The sequence below is a fragment of the Lactuca virosa genome, chromosome 9 (genome assembly GCF_052849685.1).
Source record: "Lactuca virosa cultivar CGN04683 chromosome 9, Lactuca_virosa_CGN04683_v6, whole genome shotgun sequence".
Lineage (NCBI taxonomy): Eukaryota > Viridiplantae > Streptophyta > Magnoliopsida > Asterales > Asteraceae > Lactuca > Lactuca virosa.
Genome location: NC_136434.1, coordinates 141,806,689 through 141,810,231, shown reverse-complemented (window position 1 = coordinate 141,810,231; position 3,543 = coordinate 141,806,689).

Below are 3,543 nucleotides of genomic sequence, written 5' to 3'. Positions count from 1 at the left end.
TGGTATTGACTTGTATCTCGTCGAGAGGTACAACAATAGTGTCATCGAATAGACATCTTTTGAGATTTGACACGTGAAAAACATCGTGTACATTGCTTAGCTCTTGAGGTAACTTGATTTGGTATGCGACAAAACCAATTCTTGCTATAATTTCAAAAGGTCCTATAGATCGTGGGTTTAGTTTGCCTCGTTTCCTGAATCGAATTACGACTTTCCAAGGAGAGACCTTTAACATTACTCTATATCAAACATGGAATTCCAAAGGCTTACGTCTTTCGTCAGCATAGCTCTTCTTACGATCACGTGCTGCCTTTAATCAATCCTTAATTTGCACAATCTTTTGAGTTTGTATCGTGGATTATTTCTGGCTCGGCACATAAGGTATCACCTATATGTTCTCTGGCCAATTGTGTGTCTCCAACTTCTCAGTGCAAAAACTACAGCTCCCAATTCAAGGTCATGGGTAGTGTAATTATTCTCATGCACCTTAAGTTGTCGTGATGCGTAGGCGATAACTTTTCCTCTTTGCATCAACACATATCCCAATCCTTGATTTGATGCGTCGCAGTATACGACGAAATCTTCCGTACCATCTGGAAGGGATAGGATTGGTGCACTACACAACATTTGCTTTAGTTTCTGAAAAGCAGCTTCTTGTTTGACTTCCCAGTTGAACTTCATATCCTTATGGGTTAGTGTTGTAAACGGCTTGGCTATTTTGGAGAATTTCTCTATGAATCTTCGGTAATAGCCAGCAAGTCCTAAGAATCGACGCACTTCTGTTGGCGTCTTTGGTGCTTCCCAATTCTTAATTGCTTCAATCTTGGAGGGTTCGACATGAATCCATTTGTTACTAACTACATGTAAAAATTTGTACTTCTCTAATCCAAAATTCACATTCGGAGAATTTGGCATACAACTTTTCTTTACTTAGAAGTTCCAAGATTATTTGTAAGTGTTGACCGTGTTCTTCCTTGGTTCGTGAATATATCAATATATCATCGATAAACACTATCACGAATTTATCCAAGTACTGTTTGCAAACACTATTCATGAGGTCCATGAACATTGTTGGAGCGTTGGTCAATCCAAAGGCTTAGCTAGGAACTTAGATTGACCATACCAAGTCCTAAATGTTGTTTTCAGAACATCGTCTTCTTGTACTCCGAGTTGATGGTATCCTGATCTGAGATCTATCTTTAATCTTCTAGAATCTTCAGGTTTTTTAGTCTATCAGACACCGTATCCAAGTTTAGTTATGCATCGGTCTGACCAAAATTAATCATAGGTGATCAGTCTACGTTTAGTTGTGTTTCGTACCATGTAAAATAGAACTCGACTAAGTAGTTTGACCTAAAACCTTGCGTTGAATTCTTATCGAGGGTTTGGGTTTTCTATATTTTTGGGTTATATACATGTGTTCTCATCGCGGAACTGAGTTCATACATAACTCTATATCTTTGTGTTTGTTGTATTCACGAGTATTATTAATTATTGTTTGTTACTTCAGGTCTAGCTAATAGGGCACTGGCCAGTCAGGACAGTCGGTGGGCAGGATCATTTTAGCATATAGCCGTTCTGAAATCCAGCAACCCAAATCGACATGTCTATTATTGTCACCGCTCCCGTAAGTAGTCCTTCAGTAGTATAATTTAATAATACTTTTTATTTGTAAGTTAAGGGATATACCTAAACCTAACAGAGTAAGCCCCAAACAATATTCGTGCTTTCCTTAGAAAGTACTAATTCACTATAGTTAATAGCTCTGATACCAATCTGTCACACCCCGGCCGTCGGCGGAAACACCGGGCGATGTAACGTCATTTCTTGTATCATAGTTATCAACATCCTGAAAACACATGCATTTAAAAATACGTTAACATAAAGTTGGTGAGTCCACAGGTTTTGACTCCATACAAAAATCATACATTTTCCAAGTTCAAAAGTATAGTTTTGAAAGTATCATTTTGACTCTCCAAGGTTTAGCATATATATCCTAGGTATAAAAGTTTACTTACCAAATAAGTAGTTTACCTATAAGTCTCATATACTATGTATAAGTTTTTGTAATTCCATACAAACGAAAGTTGCTACGTATAAATCTTATTTCAATTCTATACGAGTAAAACCGCTACGTATAAATCTTATTTCAATTCTATACGAGTAAAATAGCTACGTATAAATCTATTTCAATTCTATACGAGTAAAACCGCTACGTATAAATCTATTTCAATTTTATACGAGTAAGTAGGATAGCTGTAGTGGTCTACTTAATATACAAGTAATATACCTACTAGATTCTTATACTTAGAGTATAAGTCTTTTGGGGAACTTATACTTAACATTCTTACTTGTATATCGACAAAGTATAATGCTTCTAAAGTTGTGCTACCATGAGTCAGTAGCCGCGACTGTATGACTTAGTCTTATACCTCTTATTATTATTACAAGAATCACACATTACGGTAGTACAAGGATTACACCTTGCGGTAGTACAAGGATCACACCTTGTGGTAGTACAACAGCTATAATTAGAATTAAAACCAGGTTTTATCTTGACATAAAACCAATAACAAAAACATATCGCATACTTGGTTTTATCTTGACATAAAACCAATAATAAAAACATACTTATCAATTAACATATAGAACTTCCGAGTATAATTCTGGAACTATATCGCACACAACATATATATAGAATCCTAAGTATAACTCAAGATCTACATTAGTATACTACTATAACAATAACATACTAACAACTTTATGATAGTTGTATAATTTCATATATGAAATAACTATATCCCGGTTATTATAACTATCTACGTTGATACTAATATACTATCATATAGACATAATAATAACGTATATATAATATTTAGCATGCGTTTTCCCCCGAAAATATTAGAAAGTGGGGCCGTGAAACTCACCTTAGTAGCGTGATTATAGAATCTAAAGGGTCAGAGGCTCGTCGTTGTCAGGCTCGAGAAGGGAAAACGACCTTCGAAAACGAGAGAGAATGAAAGGAGAAGGTGTAAGGATTGAATGAGCTTTGATCGCTATTTATAGGGTGTTCTGGGGCCATTCACGTCGTGAACATGATAGGTTCACGTCGTGAACTTCCATGAGTAATCCCATAGCCTTAACGCGTGTTTTCTAGCTCCGATTAGTGTCTGTTGACTCCTCACGTCGTGAATTTTTTATGCTCACGTCGTGAGTTCAGTCAAATTAGGGTTTCTGACCGCTGCATCTTCGGAAGGCCATAACTTTTGCATACGAACTCCGTTTTCAGCGTTCTTTGTGACAACCGTCAAATTTCGGTCAAGTCAAAGTCAAACAAAGTCAACAAGTCAAACCGGTCAACTCCAATAACCCTTGTATGTTAGGGTTTACGTTATGTAATCACTATACAATTCGCTATTTTAATGAGAAATCATCATTTGGAAAGTTCATGTGTTTGATTTTCCTCAGCCTTAACAGTGCTAAACAACGAACCAAAGCGATAAAACACTATTGCACAATCATCGGGATTGTATACGACACTAA